Genomic DNA, 11,539 nt, shown 5'->3' with positions numbered 1-11,539 from the left:
CAGAGATTCCATCATGTCTCTGTGACACTACCTCAGACAGTTGCTCACGTCCCTGTGACACTATCTCAGAGATTCCATCATGTCTCTGTGACACTACCTCAGACAGTTGCTCACGTCCCTGTGACACTATCTCAGAGATTCCATCATGTCTCTGTGACACTACCTCAGACAGTTGCTCACGTCCCTGTGACACTATCTCAGAGATTCCATCATGTCTCTGTGACACTACCTCAGACAGTTGCTCACGTCCCTGTGACACTATCTCAGAGATTCCATCATGTCTCTGTGACACTACCTCAGACAGTTGCTCACGTACCTGTGACATTATCTCAGAGATTCCATCACGTCCCTGTGACACTATCTCAGAGATTCCATCATGTCTGTGACACTATCTCAGACAGTTGCTCTCGTCCCTGTGACACTATCTCAGAGATTCCCTCACGCACCTGTGACACTATCTCAGAGATTCCATCACATCCCTGTGAACACTATCTCAGAGATTCCCTCACGTACGTGTGCCACCATTCCACTAATGCAGGAGTTGGACTCCTTCATCCTCTGCGCGATTGTGGAGAGTGTGCTTGGCACCTGTTCCAGTACCTCGCAAATGTGCTGCTGTCCCTCGATCATTCTTTTAAAGGATGGCCCCCCGGGTTCAGCATCTGCGTCCAGCTGAGCAGAGCCTGGAGAGGAGTGCGCCCTCCCAGCTGCCCCTGCTACCAGTGTCTGCTCCTGCTCACTTGTGTGTGGTGACTCACTAGGTGCCAACCCAACTAACTGACTACTAGGACTCACCGAGGTGAGTATCTGCGCTGGTGGATGGCTCACTAAGATGTGACAGTGCACCCTCAGAGGCCGGCAGGTCCTCTGAGGAATCGCCCTCTGCCATGACTGTGGTCGTTGAAGGGCCTGTAAGAGAACAGAAGGCAATATTAAGCAGCATTACAGATGTGTCATGTTGCGATGAGCATAATGAGGTGTTAAACATGCCAATCATTGTTAACATCAATTCATGTTGTGACTGATGAATGTTAAAGTCGTGTCACCAGACGTTTGTGGGGTGCCAGTCTCGGCGAACCCAATGGACAGGCACTCGAGGGTGCGGCTGATCTCCAGGGCCTCCTCCTCTGCCACTGTGAGGACCACTACTTGTTGTGGCCAACCTCCAGTCCTTGCCCTCTCATGTGCATTTTGCGCTTTCTTTTCCTAGAAGGGGAGAAAGTACAGACGTGTAAGTGAGTGATGGTGAAGTGGTCAGCCGATGAATGTATTGCTTTGGGTGAGGCCAACCGTGAAAGACGTGCATCAGAGGGTGAGTATGAGACGGAGACATCACATTGGATGAGGATTGGGGTGAGTGGTAGTGATGGGGTCACAAATGGGGAGGTGAGGAAGTGAAGGTAAGTTGAGGATGAGCTTTAAGTGGGTGTGAGGAGTGATGTGATGGAATAGTCTTGGCAGTGCAGAATGAGTTGGGGGGGAGGGGAGGGTGATGTGCAACACGGAATGCAGGAGAATCAGTAAGTGTACTCACTTTTGCTGACCTAGTTAGGTCATTGAAATGCTTCCTGCACTGGACCCAGTTGCGGGATATGTTGCTCCTGCTCGTGACCTCCTCTGCCACCTCGAGCCAGGCAAAGGCAGGCCACTTTCTCCTGTCGGTCGAATAAAATAGTTCCCTCCTCTCCTCACCCCGGCCAGTAGCAGCTGAACTGAGGCCTCGCTGAATCTTGGAGCAGCCTTGCCCCTGTGCTGCTCCATCGGGTCTTCTTGCTCTTTGCTCCAGCAAAATCCATTGGAGCAATGGCCCTTTAAACCCAGATGCTCCATGACAGCCTGTCATGCGGGTACGCAGTCAGCCCACGGCGCAGCTTTCGGACGGCAAACCCGGAAATAACATTAATGGTCACCAATTAAGTCACAATCACATGGGGAAAGGTAAGTTTTTATTATTCGGGTTTGCTGCGTGCCCATTGACTTCCCCCACTGCCATCCCACCGCCCTTTTAAAATTGAGCCCATGTTATATGTTGCTACTAACGATGGCTGTCTCGATATATGATGGGCCTGGATTTTAATTTGGAGATGTGACGAGAGCAGGGGCGAGGATTTCAGGATGAGAAACCTGGAAGTATGAGTTTGCCGGATATCGTGCAGATTTAACTGCAGGATGTCTTTTAAAATTCCCTCAGCAGGTTTCCCGCACGACAGTCAGCCAGATTGACAGGGAGTTGGGGCCAGACATTGCCGGGGTTTGGTGGGGGGGGGGAGTGGGGGTGTCGGACAAGGTAGGGGTGGGTCAGACATCGAGGAGGGGAGTCAACCATTGGGAGGGCCAGAGACATCGAGGGCCAGAGGGGGCAGGCGGTGGGAGATGGTCTGTTGATTGTAGGGGTCCGATTGCAGTAGTAAAGCTTGTTGGGCCTGGAGGAAATACTCTTTCTCCTCCTGGTCCACAAGCAATGCAATAAAGGCACTCATCTGATGATCTGGTCCTCCTTTTACCTGGTGAGAATCACGAGCCCCGGGAATCCCGGCCTTCATGAATTAAAAATAAAAATGCTGTTAAAATGGAGGCACGCAGCCTTCTTAAAAGACTTCAGCGACCTACCCGACTCCTAAGAGTGGATTGGTTGCCCCCCCTCCCCCCCGCTGACCCGCCTCAGTTAAAGCCGGAAGTGGGCGTGTTAGAGGTGGGTTGGAGTTGGCTTGACATTTTTTATAATTTTTACCTTCCCACCAGCCCCCAAACCCCCATGTTCTTGTGGTTTTAATTCCCCTCATGGTCTTTCTCCAGGAACAAAATCTCACGTCCTTCTTTACTCACTTTTATCTACACTTAATTAACATAAATATTCTTCAGCTTTCAATTAATTCTATGATCAGTTGTGTTGCCATGACATGTTGTTGCTAAGAATTGCAATTGAATTATATAATTGAACACCTACTTAACGACGGATTTATTGTACTGTGCTATTTTTGAAATTCCAGTCTTTGCTTTGGTGTCATACATCTGTTCTTCAATCAGTTTTCATGTTGAAGTACAATAATGAGGCAATGTGTTGCTGCAAACTATGTTCCACATTCCTTTTTTCTCTTGGCTTTTGAAATTGATTACTGCACACAGTTCCAACTAGAAGACAGTCTTAATGTGGAGCAAACACCCGAGAGAGACAAACAAGAAGAGTTCACTGGGTAAATGATAGATGCAGTTTAGGTCTGAGGGGCACAAACTGTGCTTCTTGTTTCCATTAGAGATCGCCAGAATCAGCTATAGGAAGTTTCTGGTGGGTTATTTTGTGATACTGATTGAACCTCTTTCCGTTCCTTCTACTCTCTTCCTTCCTCTTCATCAGTAGAATGTGAACTTGGCTGATAGAGCACTTATTCCCCTTTTTTGCTGTCTCCCAACACTAATTAATGTGATTATTTTGTAACAGTGGAGGATATATTCACTCATCTTAAGCTTGCAGTATGACACTCACCTGGGGTATATTTTGCTCTGTGCATTAAGTTTAAAGCAAATTTCTTTTGCTGCACTGTCATTATAAACCTTATTAAAAAAGCAAAAGCATTTGTTGAACTTCATAAAGCAAAACGCTCCCCTTGATCAGCATCTTAATGTTACATTGACTACCCTGTAACTGGTCTTGTGGCCCAAACACATTTACTTCCTTACCTTTGGCCAATTCTTACCTTCTAGGGGAGACAGTGCAGTGGTTCTATGTTCAGTTTAGATGAGTTCTTTCTCAGTCTTGTTGCTTCCACTAGAGTCTCTTCAGCTCCTTATTTTCACTTTTCCTTAGACTAGCTGTCAAAACCATTTAAAGGCCTGTGACACTCATCTCCTATTCATTTGACCTATGAGAATGTATTAACTTTAAGGATTATCTGCTGCTAAATCCTTAAGAAAGTAAGATCTGAGGAAGGAATGGGACATCAAAAGGCTAGTGAGCCCATTTACTTGTTTATTTTGCTTCTGTGTCTCCGATTAGAACAGAAATCCAAATATGACAGAAGCAGCTGCCTCAGTCCAATCAAAGTCCACTTGGAGATCAGAAGAAGTAGATTTATCTGATGACATCACTTGCTGTCAAGGAAGTTGGATGGACCTGTGTATCTTGTGAAGTAAAAATGGAAAAATGCAAAAGCTGGAAATCTGAAATAATAGAAAATGTTGGAAATACACAGCAAATCAGTCAGCATCAGTGGCAGAAGGGTCGGTAACCAGAGGACACAGATGTAAGGTGATCGGCAAAAGAGCCAGAGGTGACATGAGGAAACATTTTTTTTAACACAGTGAGTTGTAATGATCTGGAATGCACTGCCTGAATGGTGGGTGGAAGCAGATTCAGTAATAAATAGTAACTTTCAAAAGGGAATTGGAAAAATGCTTGAAGGGAACACAAATTTACAGGGCTATGGGGAAAGGGCAGGGGAATGGAATTAATTGGATAGCACTTTGAAAGAAGTGGAAGAGGTACGATGGGCCGAATGGCCTCCTCGTGTGCTGTATGATACTATAAAAGACAGATTAGAATATTTTGGGAGTGCAGTCCTTCGTCAGAGCTGAAGACTGAGTCAGTCCTGATCAAGAATAAACACCCAAAAACATCACCTTCTCTCTTTACAAATGCTAATTGGCCCGCTGTGCATTATTTCTGTTTATCCTGTGGTTGATTTCTGTCTTGAGCACACTTGGATTCCATCTACTCCTCAGGTAAGTTGTTGCCTGACAGAGATCCATTTAGAATTAGTTAACCTTATTGAAAGTCATCACTTCATGTACTAGAATTTTTCTGTTAAATTTACACCTCACAGCAAATTTGACACGAAAATTCCAGTATACGCACCTGATGTTGTGGTATTGCTGCGTCACTCTGCCTCCATTGAGACCTACCAAGTAGGTGGCTTGATGCTGCAATTATACTTTTTGGCTCCAGTATAATACCTAGAACCAACATGCCAGAAATCAATAGAGCCATCCTACTTACTGATATGAATCCAGTGCCCCCCAAACTCACCCAACTCAGAAAGGATTTATTGGCCTTGGAGAATGTGCAGGGCAGATTCACCAGAATGATACCAGGGTTAAAAGGTTTAAATTATGAGGACAGGTTGCATAAACTTGACGTATTCCCTTGAGTATAGAAGGTTGATGGGTGATCTGATCAAAGTGCTTGAAATGTTAAAAGGATTTGATAGGGTAGATGGGGAGCAACCACTTCCTCTGGTGGGGGAATCAAGAACGAGGAGATATGTCAGGAAGGGACGGGGGGGATAAATTGGATAAGGCCTGTTTTTGGGCGGGGGCAGCATGATCCGTTATTATCCCACGCCCAATGGGCCCTGCTCAGGCAGGACGAGATTTTCGTCAGGCCTGAGGATTTACATGCAATCTGCGTTGGAAATCAGCGTTGAATGAGGATTCCATGAAATTTGCACTTTACACCAGCGGGAGGAGCTCCAATCTCTTAAAGGCAGGCTGTCTGTTAGAAATCTCTGAAAGTTAGCTGGAACATGTCATTTGCTGAAAATAACAGTCTGCTGTCTGCACGGAGTCAGATATCGCACACGTAAAACACAGATGCAGGTCCCGTCCCTACACACTGAAAAGTTATGTTAAAACATTGAATAAAGGTTGCGCACCACTAAATCCCACATCCTCCAATTTGCATGCCAGACCTCACCAATCTGCTGATCTGAGTTTGTACCAGGCCTGTGACAGAGCGTGCACCAAGGTTCTCTGTTGATGCACTCGAGGCCTTGGTGCAAGTGGTGGACAAAAGGAGGGACTTCCTTTATACCCAGTGGGGGGGGGGGCGGGGGGCAAGAGGCCCTCTAGATATATATCCAAATAGCAGTGGGAGGCAGCGGGGGATGAAGTCAATGCCAGGCGCACAGCATCATGAACATGGATACAGTGCAGGATAAAGTTCAAGGCTTTGACATGAGTGGTCAAGGTGAGTGAGGTCAACTCTCAAGTGGTGTCTCCTACCAACTACACCACTAGCCGCATCCACTGTTCCACGCACTACACCCCATCACCCACAGACCAACAAACTCCATCAGTATTCAACTCTTCCAATCAGATGCTTCTTCTCATCCTCACACATTACCACTGTTTCAAGCTGCCCACCCACAACTCACAGGCCACACACACTGGCAGCTATTCAACCATGACAGGCACATCACCCAGACACACGTCCCGCTTTCTTGCAGGAGAAGGTGGCGCATATCAGGAGGCAACAAGTGGCAGTGGCATTTAGCCCCTCGAGCCTATTCCGCCATTCAGTGAGATCGTGGTGGACCTGTGACCTAACTCCATATACTCACCTTAGCCCCATATCCCTTAATACCCTTGGTTCACAGAAATCTATCAATCTCAGATTTAACATTCACAATTGAGTTAGCATCAACTGCTGTTGGCAGAAGAGCGTTCCAAACTTCTCTCACCTTTTGAGTGTAGAAGCATTTCCTAACTTCACTCCTGCATGTCCTGGCTCTAAATGTTAGGCCATGTCTCCTAGTCCTAGTATTCAAGTATAGGAGACCTCCAAAAACAGTTACAAATGTCTCGGCAGCCAGAAGCAATAATCCAGCCACTAACCTGTAAATCCCGCATGGTCCCTTTAAATGGCGTGAGTCGGGGGGGTCCTCCAGGCACTCTAAGACACGTTCAGATGGTCGGGGTTAAGACTCTACATTTAGTTGAGTGTAAGTCCCAAAATGGTGTCCATCACTTTCAATCAGCGTTACACACTGATTGTTTCCATTTTCTCCTGACTCTACATAAAGCCTGCTTTTGTTATCTGTGGCTGCGCTAACTCCTATACCAAGATAGTGTCCGACGCACGTCACATTGGAAACGTGCGTGCGCAGCCAAGACGCCATCTTGGCACTTTGAGAGGGCGCATAGCGCTGAAACAACTGGCGCTACACGGCCCAGTATAGCACCCAGAGAGTTTAACAAAGGTCATTAGTGACTAAGGTCACATCAGAGAAAAATAGTAAAAAGTTAAAATTAAAGATGCTATAGCTGAATGTACGAAGTATTCGTAACAAGATAGATGAATTAATGGCACAAATAGAGATAAATGGGTTTGATCCAGTATCCATTACTGAGATGTGGGGCATGATTATAGCCTGGGAAAACGGGTGGGTTGGGGGTGGGAGGGCAGTAACAATGGCAAAAATCTAAAACCCGCCCCCCACCACGCCCATTTCCGGTTTTCACAGGGGCGGGACGAGGGACGGACGTCCAACCCGCTCTTAGGAGGCGGGTCGATCAGTGAAAGCTTTCAAGGAGGCTGTGGGCCTCCATTTTCAAAGCTTTTTTGATTTTAACCCCTGGAGGTAGGGATTCCCGAGCCTTCTCCTTCACGCCATGTGAGAGGACGCGAGAAGGCCCGAAACAACATGTAAGTGCCTTTATAGCACTGCTTTTGATCCTGGAGGAGCAGGACGCTTCCCCCAGGCCCAATAAGCCTACCTGCAGCGACCACCCCCATGATCTCCGACCCCCCCCACCTCACGATCTCCGACTCCCCCAACCATCTCCGACTCCCCCCACCACCTCCGACCCCTCCCACTATCTCCATCCCCTCAAGATGTCCACCCCCCTCACGATCTCCGCCCCCACTACGATCTCCGACTCTGCGATGACCCCCGACCTCAACCCTCCCCCAATGACTGACAGCCCCCCACCGGTGACTGACCACCTCAAAGACTGATCCCCCAGCCCCGGTGACAGACCTCCTCGAAGACTGTGTCCCCCCACCGGTGGCTAACCTCCCCGAAGACTGACCCCCCCCCAATGATTGAGAGCTCCCCGATGATTGACCCCCCGATGACTGACAGCTTCCTGATGACTACCCCCCCCCCCCCCCCCCCGATGAATGATCCCTCCCCAATTACAGACCCCAGACCCTCCCGATGATTGACAGCCCCCTGATGACTGACCCCCCCCCGCCCCCCGGGTGACTGACAGCCTCCTGATGACTGACAGCCCCCCCCACCCCCTCCCCGGTGACCCCTGACCCTCTTCCTCCTGTGGGTTTTTCGACAGCTGAATCATGCCCGTGGTTGCAGGGTGACCAAGGTCTGGAACTAAATAGTCCAGGGTACTTGACTTTTAGAAAAGATAGGCAAAATGGAAAAGGAGGGGGTGCAGCCCTAATAATAAAGGATGAGATAAAGGCAGTCGTGAGAAATGATCTTAGCTCAGAAAATCAGGATGTAGAATCAGTATGGGTGGAGCTAAGGAATAACAAGGGGCCCAAAACACTGGTGGGAGTAGTTTATAGGCCCACTAACAATAGTTACAATGTTGGACAGAGTATAAATCAGGAAATTAGAGGAGCATATAACAAGGGCAATGAAGTAATTGTGGGGAACTTCAATCTTCATATAGAATAGGCAACCAAATTGGCAAAAGTAGTTTGGAGGAAGATTTAATGGAATGCATTCGAGACAGTTTTTTCGAACAGTATGTCGAGGAACCAACTAGGGAACAGGCTATTTTAGATCTAGTATTGTTGAATGAGACAGGGTTAATTAATAACCTTAAAGTTAAGGATCCTCTGGGGAGAGTGATTATAATATGGTAGAATTTCAGATTGAGTTTGAGAGTGATGTATTTAAGTTCGAAACTAGAGTCTTAAATTTAAACAAAGCCAATTACGTAGGTATGAGGGGCAAATTGGTTAAGGTAGATTGGGAAATTAGATTAAAAGATAAGACAGTAGATAAGCAATGGCGAACATTTAAAGAAATAATTCATAATTCTCAACAAATATACATTTCCTTGAGGAATAAAAATTCCATGGGAAAAATGATCCAACTGTGGTTAACTGGAGAAGTTAAGGATAGTATTAGATTAAAAGAAGAGGCTTACAATGTTGCCAAAAAGAGTAGTAAGCCTGATGATTGGGAGGATTTTAGAAATCAGCAAAGGATGACCAAGAAATTGATAAAGAGGGAGAAAATAGAACATGAGAGTAAACTAGTAAGAAATATAAAAACAGATTGTAAGAGCTTCTACAAGTATGTAAAAAGGAAGAGATTAGCAAAAGTAAATGTGTGTCCCTTAGAGGCAGAGACAGGAGAAATTATAATGGGGAATAAATGGCAGAGATGTTAAATAAATATTTTGTATCTGTATCACAGTAGAAAACACAAAAAACAAACCGGAAATAATGGGGAACCATGGGTCTAATGAGAGTGAGGAACTTAAAGTAATTAAGATTAGTAAAGAAAAAGTAATGGGGAAATTAATGGAACTAAAAGCCGACAAATCCCCTGGACATGATAGCCTACATCCGAGGTTTAAAAGAGGTGGCTGCAGAGATAGTGGATGCATTAGTTTTGATCTTCCAGAATTCCCTAGATTCGAGAGCGGTCCCCATGGATTGGAAGGTAGCAAATATAACCCTGCTATTCAAGAAAGGAGGGAGAGACAAATCAGAGAACTATAGGCCAGTTAGCCTGACAACAGTAATAGGGAAAATGCTAGAATCTCTTAGTAAATATATAGTAACAGGGCACTTAGAAAATCATAACATGATTAGGCAGAGTCAACATGGTTTTATGAAACGGAAATCGTGTTTGACAAATCTATTAGAACTTTTTGAAAGTATAACTAGCAGGTTAGATAAGGGGGAACCAGTTGTTCACTCCACGTGATATCAAGAAACGACTGAGTGCACTGGATACAGCAAAGGCTATGGGCCCCGACAACATCCCGGCTGTAGTGCTGAAGATGTGTGCTCCAGAACCAGCTGCGCCTCTAGCCAAACTGTTCCAGTACAGCTACAACACTGACATCTACCCGACAATGTGGAAAATTGCCCAGGTATGTCCTGTCCACAAAAAGCAGGACAAATCCAATCCGGCCAATTACCGCCCCATCAGTCTCAATCATCAGCAAAGTGATGGAAGGTGTCGTCGACAGTACTATCAAGCGGCACTTACTCACCAATAACCTGCTCACCGATGCTCAGTTTGGGTTCCGCCAGGACCACAAGGCTCCAGACCTCATTACAGCCTTGGTCCAAACATGGACAAAAGAGCTGAATTCCAGAGGTGAGGTGAAAGTGACTGCCCTTGGCATCAAGGCAGCATTTGACCGAATGTGGCACCAAGGAGCCCCAGTAAAATTGAAGTCAATGGGAATCAGGGGGAAAACTCTCCAGTGGCTGGAGTCATACCTAGCACAAAGGAAGATGGTACTGGTTGTTGGAGGCCAATCATCTCAGCCCCAGGACATTGCTACCGGTGTTCCTCAGGGCAGTGTCCTAGGCCCAACCATCTTCAGCTGCTTCATCAATGACCTTCCCTCCATCATAAGGTCAGAAATGGGGATGTTCGCTGATGATTGCACAGTGTTCAGTTCCATTTGCAACCCCTCAAATAATGAAGCAGTCCGATCCTGCATGCAGCAAGACCTGGACAACATCCAGGCTTGGGCTCATAAGTGGCAAGTAACTTTTGCGCCAGACAAGTGCCAGGCAATGACCATCTCCAACAAGAGAGGGTCTAACCACCTCCCCTTGACATTCAACGGCATTACCATTGGCGAATCCCCCACCATCAACTCCTGGGGGTCACCATTGACCAGAAACTTAACTGCACTAGCCATATAAATACTGTGGCTACAAGAGCAGGTCAGAGGCTGGGTATTCTGTGACGAGTGACTCACCTCCTGACTCCCCAGAGCCTTTCCACCATCTGCAAGGCACAAGTCAGGAGTGTGATGGAATACTCTCCACTTGCCTGGATGAGTGCAGCTCCAACTACACTCAAGAAGCTCGACACCATCCAGGACAAAGCAGCCCGCTTGATTGGCACCCCATTCACCACCCTAAACATTCACTCCCTTCACCACCGGCGCACCGTGGCTGCAGTGTGTACCATCCACAGGATGCACTGCAACAACTTACCATGGCTTCTTCGACAGCACCTCCTAAACCCGCAACCTGTACCACCTAGAAGGACAAGAGCAGCAGGTACATGGGAACAACACCACCTGCACGTTCCTCTCCAAGTCACACACCATCCCGACTTGGAAATATATCGCCATTCCTTCATCGTCGCTGGGTCAAAATCCTGGAACTCCCTTCCTAATAGCACTGTGGGAGAACCTTCACCACACGGACTGCAGCGCTTCAAGGCGGCAGCTCACCACCACCTTCTCAAGGGCAATTAGGGATGGGCAATAAATGCCGGCCTCGCCAGCGACGCCCACATCCCATGAATGAATTAAAAAAATGTATATTTGGATTTTCAAAAGGCATTTGATAAGCTGCCACACAAGAGATGGTTACACAAGATTAGGTCTCATGGGATCGGGGGTAATATATTAACATGGATTGAGGATTGGTCAATGGGCAGAAAACAGAGAATAGGAATAAACGCGTCATTTTCGGGTTGGCAGTTTGTAACTAGTGGGGTGCCGCAAGGATCAGTGCTTGGGCCTCAGCTGTTTACATTATATATCAATGACTTAAATGAGGGGACCGTATGTAATGTATCCAAGTTTG

The sequence above is a fragment of the Heptranchias perlo genome, chromosome 19 (genome assembly GCF_035084215.1).
Source record: "Heptranchias perlo isolate sHepPer1 chromosome 19, sHepPer1.hap1, whole genome shotgun sequence".
Lineage (NCBI taxonomy): Eukaryota > Metazoa > Chordata > Chondrichthyes > Hexanchiformes > Hexanchidae > Heptranchias > Heptranchias perlo.
Note: the sequence above shows the minus strand (reverse complement) of the source record.